General features: G+C 50.3%; 1 protein-coding gene across 7 annotated transcripts in view; it reads right to left on the bottom strand.

Annotated features, from left to right (window-relative positions):
• Positions 1 to 14,335, bottom strand: part of TENM4 (teneurin transmembrane protein 4) — a 695,703-nt gene extending 681,368 nt beyond the window's left edge. For 6 of the 7 annotated variants that reach the window (XM_084894429.1, XM_084894427.1, XM_084894432.1 and 3 more), the window contains exon 1: positions 14,007 to 14,335. The gene's annotated coding sequence lies outside the window, so the exon portion shown is untranslated. Of the gene's footprint in view, positions 1 to 13,721; positions 13,973 to 14,006 lie in introns of those variants that run through there. The other variant, XM_084894428.1, reaches the window with a different exon arrangement.
• Between the last annotated feature and the right edge of the window lie 241 nt (positions 14,336 to 14,576).

The raw sequence follows: 14,576 nt of genomic DNA, 5'->3' as shown, positions 1-14,576 counted from the left end.
AGACCATATATGAAAACAGAACTCTGACCACCCTTTTCCCAGCCTCTTTAGCAACCAGCCCAAATGGCCAGTCTCCTGCCAGCTTTCCTAATATTTGCCTCTATTTCTACCACAAGTCCAAAGAGAAAGAACGAAATATGCTTCCCAAACCAATCATGTAAGAAGCTACTTCCAGTTAGCCCCCCTTCAGCTTCCAGCCTCCAATCACAGTAGCCCTAAAGCTTTCCCTTTCTTCGCTATTATGTTTTCCCACTTTCCTGTCTGCCTTGGAGTCCCACCAAAGAAAAGTGATGGTGGCTGACTTCCTGGTTACAGCAAGCTCTGAAGAAACGGCCTCTGCTTATTTTCATCTGGGTGGTTTTCTTTTATTTCCATAGATCAACATAATAAAGAAGTAAATTATATAGCATATTCTGCCCTTGACCTGCCCCCACTCCATGTTCTGATTATTCTTAACACAGCAGACAGTATGATCTTATTAAATCATAAAACATAGTATTTGACACCATGGAAAGAAAATATATGGTAGGATAGGAGAGATCTTGAATACTGGGGGCAGGAAAGAGGGTTACCAATGTAATGGGATTGTCAAGATGGGTCTTGCTAAGAAGGTGATATTGGAGTAAAGACTTGAAGGTCAGTGATTAGCCATGCAGATGTCTAGAAGAAGACTAATCTAGGCAGAAGAACATCCCTGAGGAAGGAGTAGGCCTAACATGTTCCAACAAAGCAGGGAAAGTAAGGGATGACTGGCAGGAGGTGAAGTCAGAGATGTGGGGGAGATCTGGAGTTTGGGAAGTTGTGTAAGGACTATGACCTTTACTCTGAGACAAATGGGAGCCATACAGACTTTTGTACAGAGGCATGACATGTTCTGATTTATGTCTTAACAGGATCATTTTTGCTGCTGTGTTGAGAATAAATTGCAAGGGGTCAAGGGTAGAGCAGGAAGTTCAGTCTGGGAAGCTACTGCGATCATCCAGGTGAGAGAGGATGGGGGCTTCCTTTCACCAGGGTAGCAGATGTTCAATGGTGAGAAGTGCTCACGTTCTCGCTATATTTGGATCATAAGCCTAAAGTCTGAGAGACACTATGTGAGCACCTTCCCTTCTTTCCTTAAAGCTACAGAGTCCTTCACAGATCCAAAAAACAAAATGTGGTCTAGGCCAATGGTTGGCAAACTCATTAGTCAACAGAGCCAAATAACAACAGTACAACTATTGAAATTTCTTTTGAGAGTCAAATTTTTAAAACTTAAACTTCTTCTAAAGCCACTTCTTCAAAATAGACTCGCCCAGGCCGTGGTATTTTGTGGAAGAGCCACACTCAAGGGGCCAAATAGCCGCATGCAACTCGCGAGCTGCAGTTTGCCGACCATGGGTTTAGGCCAACCCTCATGGCCTAATGGCCATCTCATTCAGTGTGACACAGTTCAAGACACACTGGCCCAGCACTGGGGAGCCTGTGGGGTAACGTTTATTCTGGGCTTCTCCACCCTGGCACTCCTGGTGAGTGCCACCTACCCTCATAAAAGGAGAATAAAGATCTATAGCTTCCCTGACCTAACTCCTGCCAGACTGGAGGCAAAGTGGCTCAGTCCTTCAGGGAGTCACTCAGCAACACCTATCAAAAGCCCTATAGAGCTGCATAATCTTTGACTTAACAATTTCAAGTCAAAAGGCTGAAGGAAATACATAGACAAGTAGATGAAAATGTTGATCCCAGCATTACTTACAGTGGTGAAAATTTGAAAATAATCAGAAAATGATTAAATAAAAAATGATATATCCTTAGGATGGAATGCTACATGGCTATTAAAAGTCATGTTGGAGAGAAAAATGTAATGGGACAGGGAAGTGATCATGACATATTAAGGTTACAAAACAATGGGTACAATCTGCTCCAAATGGTGGCAGGGGGTGATGGTAGTGATGGTGAGCGACAAATCAAAGTCTGTGTAAAAAGAGTACTGAAGAGAAAACCAAAACATGGGAAAGAAACTCACTCTATATGGCAACAGCTCTATGGGTTGTTTACAATTGTTCTCCGGGTTGTCTTAAGTTTTCTAAATTTTCAACTGTTTACATGTATTACTGGCATACTCCGAAAAGAGTGAAAAAACAAAAACAAAAAACATGATAAATGTTATAAGCCTTCAAAGTAATACTAATCCTAGTAATGGACATCGCTGCCTCATCCATGAGGCTTAATAAGTGTGAGGATGTGGAAGAAGCCTGGAGAGTCCAGTGTAATGCCTGGAACGAGGGTTTTCTGTGGCAGTATGATAATGCCCACTCTGTACTAGGTCTACTGTCATCCCACAGCGGCCACCACTGAGGCCACCGCAACACTGACAAATAATTGCACAAAACTGATCAGGTCCATTTGCTCTACGATACTCTGCATCTGGTACTCCTGAACTTGGGGAGATGGGAAGGAAGAGAAAACAGAAGCAGGACGGAAGAGCAAGGTTTGAGAACAAGTAGGCATGGCCTCTCCTGGGAGCTTGTTAGAGATGAAGAATCTGAGGCCCACCTTCCCACCCGCTGAATCAGAATGTGCATTTTAACAAGTCTGCAGGCAGTGCTTAGGCACATTCAGTTCAAAAAGCCCAGCTGACGTGGTTGAGCAGTGACCTATGAACAAGGAGGTCACGGTTACATTCCTGGTCAGAGCATATGCCTGGATTGTGGGCTCGATTCCCAGTGCAAGATGGGTAGGAGGCAGCTGATCAATGATTCTCTCTCATTATTGATGTTTCTATCACTCTCTCTCACTCTCCCTTCCTCTCTGAAACTAATGAAATATATTTTAAAAATAAATAAAAATCCCTCTCTAGAACATAACACTTTTCCTTACTTTGAGGTGAACTTGTGATGAACTAAACACACACACACACACATACACACACACACACACACACACACACAGAGAGAGAGAGAGAGAGAGAGAGAGAGAGAGAGAGAGAGAGAGAAAGAGAGAGAGAGAGAGAGCAGACAACTGGGTAGAAGTTTTTCTCAAACAAATGTTAACTATCTAAAAAATGTAAAATCAAGGTAACCATCTAGATGTATGTGCAGAGCCTCAGGGCCCCTGGACAATGTCAAATCTCTGGCATCCACCCTGGGAGCCACTACCATCTGATAAGCTTTTTGTCATAAACAACAGAGGTCAGTCATTCCCTTCTCTAAGTGGTAATCTGGAGCCTCTTGAGCCTTGCAGGCTGGGTGGGGAGGGATGGTTATCAGGGCTCTGCCCAGGAGTAAACATAAAAAGAGCAAAACCAAGTCGAAGGCATATCAGGAACTCAAAATCCAGCCCCTAACAGCAGCTGAGAGAAGCAGGCAGAGAATATGGGGACCAAGCTGGTCCAGAGTGGCAAAGGGACAAAGCCGGAATCAGAACCCGGGCCTGCTTGTCTAACTCTAGAGCCCTTTGGTTCTCTCAGACCTTGAACAGGCTCCTTTAGATCCCCCCTGGAACCCTTTCCACACTTTTATGTCCACCACTGAAGTGCACTGATGGTTCAGGCTAGACTCTGGAAGCTAGCATCAGAGGACCAGGCACTGAATGGGTGAAGAGATAGCAGGAAAAGTAGCCATGCCGAGAGCTATGGTCACAATGAAGACACTGCCTGGTAGGCACTGTGTAAGTTACTTCACAAATCCCACACAACCCTTTGAAGTAGGTACTTCTATTTTCCATTTTATAAATGGAAAAAGAAAAGATGGAAGCTCTGAAAAACTTAGTAACTTGCTGGAATTCGTTCAGCTGCCAGGTGACACAGCAGCGAATGCAATCCAGTATCTGTTAGCGTTTTTCACTAACATGGTGTTAGAGGTCATTAGGATCTTCAATGACTGGTTTGTACCAGATGTTCAACTACAGTAAACACTTAACTCTTGTATGTGAGGTGGGATCCTTGCTTCCCTTGTGGATAGATGAGGACACTGAGCTACAGGAGGGTTGCCCATGGTTACAAGGCAATGAGGTGAGGGCAGGGTCTGAGCCCTGTTCTTTCAGGTTCCAAAGCTAGTTGTTCCTCCCCAGAGCCCATGCTGCTCAGTCTGAAACACCCCGGGAGTGCACATAGAAACTGCCCTAAGTGGCCATGAAGAGGCATTAAGGTTTGACTTTAGGAAGTCTGACCTGGCCTTGAAGTTATACCAACACAAGGCTGAATAAGCCAAGAATTCCAAAGGGCTGCAAATGGGGCAGATGCAGAGCAGCTGGGAGCCTCTGACCACACCTAGCAGAGAGCTCTCAGTGACTGTCTACCTAGAGGCCCTGAGGTACTTCTCCACATCCAATCTTGAGCCCTGCGGCACAAAGCCTGCTTTGAACAATATATATGGGATTTAACAGCATAGAGTTTAGGTTTTTTGTGGGGTTTTTTTTAAAGCGTATTTTTATTGTGGCATTTTCCCATGTCACAAAAGCCGGTTTTCAAAAACAACATTTAATCTTTTCTAATATCTCCCTGTTGGGCTCCACCATACTTCTCTTATCCAATTGTTCATCTTTCTTTCACTATTATAAATAACACTGCCATGAACATACTTATCCTTCCAGCTTTCTGCCCATCTGTGACTGTGTTCTTTGGCCAGAGTCCTCCAGTTGGAATACTGGACTAAAGGCAATGTGTCTCAGGGACTACTGACAGCCATTGCCAAATGGCTTTCCTCGAAGGGTTTATTAATTTGCAAAGGAGAGTACCTGTCTCCCAGCTCCCTCTTCAGAATCCAGCCTTGTCTTAGAAAGAATCTGGGCTCATAGGAGAAGTGAAAGACGGTAGCATGCGACTGCAAAGCAGCAGTGTTTGAACAACCTACCTCTAGTCATAGAACCTGGGTGTGGGTGAATCAGGATTGGAACTCAAGTGGCTCAGCTTCAGCAGCTGGGTCCCTGGCCAGTGCCCCAAAGTACCACGCCACAGCTTGGGTTATGTCATAGTGTTACATGTCAGCTCTTGTTTGAGGACATTTTACACAGGAGGCCCACCAGGGCATGGGTCTTGGCATTAGTCTTTGATCATCCCAAGCTTCAAAGCAGTATCTCATAGGACTTTCTGCAATGCTAGGAATGCTCCGTCTCTGCAACCAAGGCTCAGAGAAGTTTAATAATTTGCACAAGACCACATGGCTTGAAAGTGGTACAGCAGGCAATAAAACTTATGATCTTTCCCCTGAATAATGGTGGACCAGAGCCCAGGAGAAAGTCTATACAACTACAGCACAGCTCTAGAATATCTAGTGCATCCCCTAATAAAATAGTTGCTAAGTGACAAACTCATCTCAGGCCAGGTACCTCTCCTAGGTTCCTGCAAGGCAAGCCTTCACTTCTACACGTGTCCACTTGTTCACGGGAAGGCAGTGTTAATGTTATTTATCTGCCATGTGGGGGTGATGTGAAGATCAGCTAATTAATGCTTGCAAAGAGCTGCACTGCTATCTGGTTCTCAGAATAATTGCACGTTAATAAAACGTTTAAGGAACCAATTCTCATCCAGAGGCCAAGGCAGGGCTGGGTTTATTTAGTAAAAGGCTAGTTTCTCTGGCTCACCCTGCTCTGGATCCTTCCTCTGTAGAGCCCATCAATGCAGACTGCTTTCATTGGAAGGGACCCACCCATCAGAAAATACGGACATTTACCTTCGCAATGGTTTTGATGTCACAGTTTGATGAGTAAATTAATACTACAAACAAGATTGGGGAGGGCGGGTATTTAACCAACTTGAACAAATTGCTTCTAAGCTCTTAAGCACTTTAATTGCTTGCATGATAATGACACAAATTTTTAAATGTCTTGATCCACTCTCAAAGTGGGCCCAGTAAAAGGGCCTCCATGTCAGTCGCCAAATGACAATGTTGCTATTCTAGGAAAAGCAGGAGCCACATAGTTCTAGGTGTGTAAACTTGGGCAAAGGGCTTGCCTTACTGAGCCTCAGTTTCCTCATCCAGAACATGAAGACAAGAAGGCCCTCAGCCCATGCTTGTTCTGCTCTTGCCCTTTCTTCCGCCTCCTCCCTCCACAACTGGATGAGAAGATTGACTATGTCCCTCCCTGCAGTCTTCAAAAAGGAAGATGCCAATTCTTGAAACCCCAAAGGAAAAAATGGACACCTTTCTTTACAGTGTCAATCTACAAATATAAGACAGCTCCTCCTGACGTCCAGGGGTCATTATTATCACTTTCTGAAATAATGTCAGAGTACAAAGTCTCTTGAATGCTTACTACTCCAAGTGTAGGCCAGGGACCAGCAGCGTGATACCCCTGGGAGCTGGTCAGAAATGCAGATCCCTGGGCCCCACCCCAGACCTACTGAATCAGAACATGCATTTCACAAGATTCTTGGGTGATGTGTATTTATTAAAATTTGAGAAGCACTGCCTTCAGAGCATTCAATCCACTCTCCTCTCTCAACTTAATTTTACAGAGGAAAACATCCCAGGAATGGGCAAGCATTTTACCCAAAGCAGAATGTATTAGCTGCAACCCTTGTGCTTGCCTTTCAAGGGATCTGAAGACCAGATGTTTAGAAATCAATGGTCATTCTACAGCAAGAAAATTGGCTCTTTAAGAGAAAAACATTATTTTTAAATTTTATTTTAGAGATTTTAGAAAGAGGATGGGAGAGTAGAGAGAGAGAGAGAGAGAGAGAGAGAGAGAGAGAGAGAGAGAGAGAGTTGTTGCTCCACTAATTTATGCATTCATTGGTTGCTTCTTGTATGTGCCCTGACCAGAGATCAAACCCACAACCTTGGCACATCAGGACGACACTCTAGCTGACTGAGCTACCCAGCCAGAACAAGAGAAAAACATTCTTAAAACCTAATGTTCTTGAGGACTATCATGATTCACCGATTGCATCTGACACCCTTTTCCACTGTGGTCCCCACTATAGAGCTCCGAGCCAGGAAACAAATGAAGGACTCAGGGACACAGGAAGCAGGAGCACTGGTCTACTGCTCTGGAGATCCTGCTACATCCATGTTCTGTTTCCCTTTTGTTTTCCAAATCAAAGAAAAGCCCTGATGTGATGTTCAGAGCATGACAAGAGACAAAAACATTCCCTCACCTCCCCCAGTGAAATCGGAGTGGTATCAGTATCAAAGGCAGTCTCTAAACACTCCTCAGAATTCAAAGTGGGCCACCAGTGGAGCAGGTTTCCTCTGCAGTGGCCATACCCCCCAACAACCCTGAGATGACCCCTCTATCCAACCTAAAGGCAGCTTTCTGATGCCTCCTGCTGAGCACGGGGACACCTGGGAAATGGGAGGACTGGACTTCCTCCCCTGGCTCTACTGAATTCTTTGTCACATGACGAGTCATCTAACCACAGGGAGCAAATCTTTTCTGGGTCACAGAAATCTGACACATGAAAAGCGAGACTGGCAAATACACACTCTGACTGAATGGCCCATGCAGGGATCAGGCCAGATCCCAACTCTTTCCACTTTGACAACAGTGTTAAGCATGTCAACTTCTTTCTTTCTTTTTCTTTCTCTTCCTTCCTTTCTTTCTTTCTTTCTTTCTTTCTTTCTTTCTTTCTTTCTTTCTTTCTTTCTTTCTTTCTTTCTTTCTTTCTTTCTTTCTTTCTTTCTTTCTTTCTTTCTTTCTTTCTTTCTTTCTTTCTTTCTTTCTTTCTTTTTCTTTCTCCTTCCTTCCTTCCTTCCTCCCTCCCTCCTTTTCTTCTTCCTTTCTCTCTCTCTCTCTCTCTCTCTCTCTCTCTCTCTCTCATTGTGCCCAGGCTGATTTCCCCCAAATGCCATGCAGCAGGTGGGGAGAAGCTTGCTGTGGGCCAGTTTCCACCGTCTTCCTTTGTAAGATGTCCTAGGTGGCCATTCATTCCAAGGCCTCTGAACCAAAGGAAAAGGAGAAGGACTGGGAGGGAGGAATCCACTGCCTCAGCAAAGGCTGAAAGGCACACACTTCTCCCAGGAACTGTTTGTCATTCACCGTGGAGCCTGGTCCCACCTACAATACAGAGCAACATATTTACATATTTCAACTCCATTGCTGGCTGAAGCTGCACAGAGTGATGCTTTGGAGACAGCCAGGGAGGGAAAATGTTCTTGGAAAAAGGATTTGCTTATCAGTTTAGCAGAACAGCTCCAAGTTATGCAAATCCCCTGCTGGAGGATTGATTGTCACCCCGACCTCCCTCCACTACTTAGGCTCCAAGCTGGCAACACAAACAGCCACATTCTGGTTGAAAAGATGGAGCAGAAATCACAGTGTACCCTACTGCTTCTCATGTGTGACAGAAGACTGAGCACGGCATCTGCCTTTGACCCTGCCATCCTACTTTCTAGGAATTTGTCTTAAGGAAATATGAAAAATGCCATATGTACAAAGATAGTGACTACAGCTTTGCTATAACAGTAAAATACTAAAAATAAACAAAAAGTCCAAGTGTGGGTACTGTCTAAGTAAATTATTCCACGGTAAAACATTGGGTTTCTATGTAGCCATTAAAAATGTTACCATGGGGACAAAATTATAACAGGATGAGACTTATCTTTAAATGATAATAAGAATCCAAAATGTCATAACCATGATCTCATTTTTTGTACATTTATAGAGTTATAACGCTGAACCCAAAATGTGGTCAAACTTATTTTATTTTTGCTTTTCTCTATCTGGTATGGTCTTAGTTTGCTACAGTGAACACATATTACTTTGGCAATTAGATATCATTACCATGATATCTAATTACATAACTTAGTAATTAGATATAACAAAGAGAAAGGTTGGAAAGAAACTGTGACAAAGCAATAAATTTATAACCCCCAGAGAGCTAACCACCTGCATCCATACTGTTTCTTTAGAAGCTATCCTTATGGAAAACTGAAACATCAGAGGTCCATGTGTGTTTGGCTCCCTTGGAATTGGGGCAGAATTTTCTTTCAAAGTGGCCCCAAGATGGATTCAGCTGTCAATTACCATAAACCAGGCTGATAAGCCAGGTAAGAAGGAGGGTAAACATTAGATCTGGAACTGATTTACCCTTCTAGGTGCTTGGAATCAAATCTTCAAGGAAGTGATTTAAATCCTGCTGTTCTTTTGTTTCACTGTTTAGATCCATGGATGTGGGAGAATGTACTGGGCCCAGAACAACAGAAGGCTTGAGTCCAGGTGCTATTCATTAGAACTGGACAGGACCCAGGTGAAGACTTGCAGGTGAGTACCCAGGACCCAGGCGAGGATGTGCACCTGTGCTTTCTCAATCCCATTTTCCTTCCATCTCTGTGATCATTATAGAGCATCAGTGGTCATCTTGAGTCCCTTGCTTGTGATGCCTAACAATCTTTATCTTAAATTACTAACCACCTTCTTTCCCATATTTGTAACTTTTGATCTGGAAATACCAGGTTATGTAACATGACAATCTGCACAAAGAATATAATTTTGTCAAAAAAAAAGGGGGGGGGCGGGGGGAACTCAACAAGGGAGAAATTCTAACAAAACTGGAAATGGCTTTTCTAAGAAAAGAGAAGATATTTTTATTTCAAGCATTTGAGCTGGCTTTAAATAGACTATGGTTGCAAAGTTGCTGGTTTGCGGTGTGTGTGTGTGTGTGTGTGTGTGTGTGTGTGATTCTTCTGCTTAACCCTCACCCAACATATACACAATGTTGGAAAGGAATGGAGGAGCCCGATGGGAATAATAATCTGTAAACGGTCTACACTGTGTCAAAGGCTTATGCACGTTAATTCTTCCAGTGTTGTAAACTGGACAGCATCTTTCCATGTTACAGATGAGAGAACTGACGTTCCAAAGATAGCTTGCCCATGGACGGCCACACAACCATAATGTCCACCCAGTAAGTTAAGGGGTTAAAGTCATATCCCATCACCTTACTTCACCAAAATTGCAGAGGTCAGGTCATTATACCTCAGATATGCTGGAGGAGAGCCCTCGGAGTTCCACTTGCCCACTGCTACCGTCCAATGTTCTTCTACAACACCTGTTCCACGGGGAGCTCCCTGCCTCCTATCCCAAGCCCTCCCATTGCTGTGGATCTGTTCTCTGATGGTTCTTCTTTAGGCTGGGCACTGAGCAAGGCGGGCCCTTCTCCCCCCACAGCCTACAGGAGGTCTATTGGCTCCCTGCCCTATTCTACCGCCATCCAAGAGAGGCCTTGATGAGAACAGGATGCTGGCAGATGAATCAGAGATATCTCTTTAGAAAACAGAACCTTTCCATTCCTGACAAAGACCCTACCCAGCTCTGGGGAAGATGGCTAAGTCACAGGTTCACCAGTACTCTGCCCCCACTCACATAAAGACACGTGCCGGGAATAAAACCTCCTCAGAATTAGCTCCCTACAACTAACTGAAAGAACAGCCATTTCCTTCGTGTTGCCTGAAGAACCAGGGGATGTCCCATTCCCCCAAACATTTCCGGGGACTATTGCAGGCAAGGCGCCACCAAGGGGGGACATTGGTTCTCCCTGGGAAATCAGCTCCTCAGAGTCCAGTTGCACTAAGTGAAAGGACTTCCGGCCATCACCCTCGCCTGAGGAAACGGATTCTTTCTCATCACCCCCATATAATGTCTACAAAGGGGGGAAAACCTCTTTGAGCGAAGTCTGGCCGCTCCGCACATCCCGATCCCCAGGACACACACACACACACACAAGCACACAAGTACACACACACACACACACACACACACACAAGCACACAAGCACACACACACACACACACACACACACACCCTTCCACCGCCACCACCTGTGAAAACATTCCTCCTAACTTTGGCAAGGACAGCTCCCAGGGAAGCTGAGCGGGGAGGATGCCCGCAGCGAGCCGGGACCCTGGAGAACCGTGGCCTGACCAGGGGAAGGGAGGGAGGTGCCGCCCGGACGGGCACCGCCGGGCGCTGGGGGCAGGAACTTGGCCTCCACAGGCCGCCTCGGCTCGGCTCGGGTTTCCCGCCCAGGCCCCGCCCACCCGGCGGCCCGGCTCCCCCAGGCAGCGGCTCTGCCCACCTAGGAGCCCCGAGCCGGAGGCGCCCTGCGGAAGGCGGCTGAGGGGGCGAGGGAGCCTCAGCTGACGAAGCTAACCGGAGATTTCGGTTTCGGGAAGCAGCCGGGGGCCGGTGGGGAGGAGGGCAGCGCTCGCAGGGTGCGGAGGAGGGGAAGCGGGAACGCACCGCCCCTGCGCGCGGGGAAACAGGTTGCTGCGGAGCCCGGTCTCCTCCTCCAGCCGAGACCCTATTCCTGCCCGAGCCCAGGAGCAAACCCAGCAGCGCTTCCCAAGCTCCAGCCCTCCCGCTTCCCAGGCTCCCGGGGCGGAGCTGGAGCCGGAGCCGGAGCCCTCTTGGCGGCGGGTTAAAGGCGCCTTCAGCAAGGTCAAGGCGCAGCCGGCCGGCCGGCACCTGAGCTGCTTGCAGCCGAGCAGGAGCTTTGCAATAGCATTGTTACAGATCGCTGCAGTGGCAGGAAGTCCGAAGGGCCCCGGGTTTGAGAGAGGGAGTCTTTCTGAACACGCCGAGCCAGAGCCGGGATCTCAGGGAGGGAGGATTCGGAGTCTGAGGACGCTGGAATGTGGCGAAAGCAAAGCACTGCCCACCGGGCGCCACGCCACCCCCTACCCCCCACCCCCGAATGCGGGAGAGAGTTCAGGACCTCTGTGCCCCGGACTTCATTCAGTGTTCCGCCCGGATCCGCCAGGTCTAGAGGTGGCTTATCCCTCTATAGGCAGGGGCGGGGTGGGGTGGGGGGGGGGGGCGACGATTTAAAAACACTCTCGTGCTGTGGTTTCTCTATCAACGACCATCTGCATGCTCCAGGCTGCGGCGGCAGCGAAGGGAAGCAGCGAGATTAGGGAGAATACACCCACAGAAGGAAACTGCCTTCCGCGGAGCAGAGAAGCCAGAAGGAAGCCATACTCCGCACCCATCCCCATCCCATCCCCATCCCATCCCCATCCCCATCTCCATCCCCATCCCCATCCCCACCAACGCGGGGCTCGCTCAGTAAGACAGGCTCAGCTACACGATGGTGACTGGCCCAGGCAGAGGCCAGCACGTTTCCTCTGAACCCCCCGCCAGAACAGGCCCTGGTGGCAGGGATGCTTAGCATCTCCAAGGGGGGGGGGGGCGGGCATCGCGGGGGGGTTAGGTTTCAAACCCCTAAAGGGCGCTAGGTGTGACAGATGGGGAGGTGCGCTCCAAGAGGCCTAGGAGAGGGGCTTTGATGTTTCCCAGGACACAAAGTCAGTTTCCTAAAACAGCATTCCCCCAAGGCCTCCCAACAACCCCCTCGGTCTCGGAAGACTCCATAGACCCTGAGTTCTGACCGGCTTTTTTTCTCTCTGATCCACCTCCGGGACCCTACCTGACTGGATAGCCAGTTCTTTGGGGGACAGTGGCCTCAGCCTTCCACCCACCTCCCCCTGGCAGAAGTGGGCGCCGCCTGGAGCAAGGCGCCCTCCTGCCCGGTACTTACATCCCCTAAACAGGCAAACTTTCAGGCTTGTCTTTCGCCAGAACCCGGTGCCTGCATCACGCTGCCGGGGAACCACGGAGGCAGTTTATGTAACTGCCCACGAGGCAGGTCGGCAGAGCTCCCTGCGCGCCGCTGCCACACAGCCAAGCACATGGGCACCCAGACCTGGCGCCCGGATGGACCCAGAGCCCCGCCGCGGCCTTCCACCGAGCAGCAGGGCGACCTCATGGGCTCCTCACACACCAGGAGAGCAAGCGGGACACGGCCAAACCCAGGCTGCTTCTCTTGGGCCCTTCCGCTGCATTGAGGGCTCACCCATAACTGCGTATCTACGAACCTTCTCTCTAGGGCTGGGAAGTGGGCGGTGGGGGGAGGCGTTGTTAGGGACCAGAGGGGTGACTGGCGTGGTTCTGAAGAGGGGCCAGTCACCAAGTAAGTAATAATACCCTCAATACCCTCGTCCACATGGACCAGGATGCACGCATCGCCTGAGAGGGGAGCCTATTTCCAAAGTTAGAGACCACCACGCAGTTACATTTCCAGGACTTTCCAGCCTAGCTTAGGCGGGGGCAGAGCCGGGAACGGCGGGCAGCCGCCAGCGAAGCCCACCCTACCACCCCGTCAAGGCCCAGGATTACTCACCAGTTGAACCTCCCCGGTCCCTAGTCCTTGGCTGTGTATTCCCCTGGTTGCATGTGGGAATACACACACACACACCGCGATAGCACCTCCAATATAAAGACTGCATTTTTAAACCTTGAAGAAAATGACTAAGGAGCTCAGGGGTCACATTTCCACCCAGAGCACATTTCCCGAAGCCCTGGGTGCTAGCTAGCAGTCACACACACTCGCACGCGGAGTGCTCCGAGGGTCCACCCCACGGCTGGAGCCTCAACTCGATCCGAGGGGAACATCAACGCTGCTGCAAGGCGGCGGGCGGGGAGAGGAGAGCACCACGCCCGCTGCAGAGGGCAAGGGGCTGGGGGTCTTGTCTCCGGATTCTCCGCTCCAACCCGGCTCCCCATGGCTGCCTGCGCTCGCCCCGCAGGTCAGGCTACAGCCGCTGGAGCCCGGCGCCGCCTCGCGGGCTCCTCCCGCGCCCGCTGGGGCCCTGGGGCGGGGGGCTCCGCAGAGGGGCTGCGGGCGCGGGGACCTGGGCGGAAAGGGGCTCCCGGTCGGCGAGGCGGACGATCCCGGGGCGCGCCGCCTGCCTCCCTTCCACCAGCCGCCCCGAGTCCGCGCCCACACCCTGCTTTTCCCTCACCCTGGCCCCGGGCTCCGGTCCGCAGCGGGCTCCGGGCTGCAGCGTCGGAGGCTTGGGGCTGGAGACTGGAGAGCCTCGCCAGCAACCCGCGCCCCTGCCGCCCTCCCTTCCTCCCCCGGTGCGGGCCAGGGGAGCGGGCAAGAGTCCTCCGAAGCCCCCGGCATCCGTGCGAGCTGCCCCGACCCTGCCGCAGCCAGTGCGCGCGGAGAAGCCGGAGTGAGTGCCGGCGAGGCGCCGCCGCGGTCCCCGAGGCGCTTTTCCGCGGAGCGGGTCGCGCCGCCTTACCGTGGCCGCAGACTGCCGCCGCCGGGGAAGCGGGGAGGAGGGAGCGAGGCGCAGCGCCGGCGGCTCCTCTCGCTCTCGGCGGCGCGGATCCTCGGCTCTTGGAACCCGAAGTGGGCGCCCGGGAAGGATCCGGTCCCGGTTCTGCGCTCTGCTCCAGTGAGACCGACAATAGCTCCCGCGGGGCGCGGGGCGCGGGGCCCCAGCGAGCCTCCAGCCGCGCGCGCGCGCCGGCTCCGGTTCCCGGCCGCTCCCGGCCGGCGTCCCTGCCAGCACTGCCGCCCCACATGAAACAGCTGCAATCCCGAGGCTTCTGGGGGGTTGGGCGGGTGTGTGTGTGTGTGCGAGCGCGTATGTGTGTGCGTGCGTGTGTGTGTCTGTGTGTGTGCGTGTGTGTTTAATAGCTTCCCTCCTCTTCTTCCCCTCCCTGCCTGTTCGCCTGCCTGCCTCCCTCCGTCCCCCACCCTCGCTCTCTTACACACAGAGAGGGCGAGCGAGACACACACACACACACACACTCACACACGCTCACACACAGGCACACACAGGTTACATGAATGGGAGGCAGGAGCC

This window comes from Pipistrellus hanaki (genome assembly GCF_964339955.1).
Source record: "Pipistrellus hanaki genome assembly, chromosome: 9".
Taxonomy (NCBI): domain Eukaryota; kingdom Metazoa; phylum Chordata; class Mammalia; order Chiroptera; family Vespertilionidae; genus Pipistrellus; species Pipistrellus hanaki.
This window is presented reverse-complemented; position numbering and strand designations above follow the sequence as displayed.